Below are 359 nucleotides of genomic sequence, written 5' to 3' on the forward strand. Positions count from 1 at the left end.
CACCGCAGATGAAGACAGTGCATTCTGAGCAGAACTGCCTTTAAGCAAAACGCTGATTTCGGCTACTTTCTGACCACAGACAGGGGCAGCCCGCCCGACTTTTTGAAAGGTCATCTCACATCTTCTGCATCCTTAGGAGCTAGACTGGAAGCCCTCCCATGCCAGACCCAGCCACCGGGCCGGGGGGCGGGCAGGGGGTCGGGGACAGACCCCACTCACGTGGAGCCAAGGGTGCCAGTCCTCCCTGCCTGCTGGGGCGGGTGTCCGTGGGTACTGCTCGGGCAGAAACTCTCCTAGGAGCGGCAAAACCACAAAGAAACATCTCGAATTGGAAACCGTCTTCCCCACCCCCACCCAAA

The sequence above is a fragment of the Pteropus vampyrus genome, unplaced genomic scaffold (genome assembly GCF_000151845.1).
Source record: "Pteropus vampyrus isolate Shadow unplaced genomic scaffold, Pvam_2.0 Scaffold478, whole genome shotgun sequence".
NCBI lineage: Eukaryota > Metazoa > Chordata > Mammalia > Chiroptera > Pteropodidae > Pteropus > Pteropus vampyrus.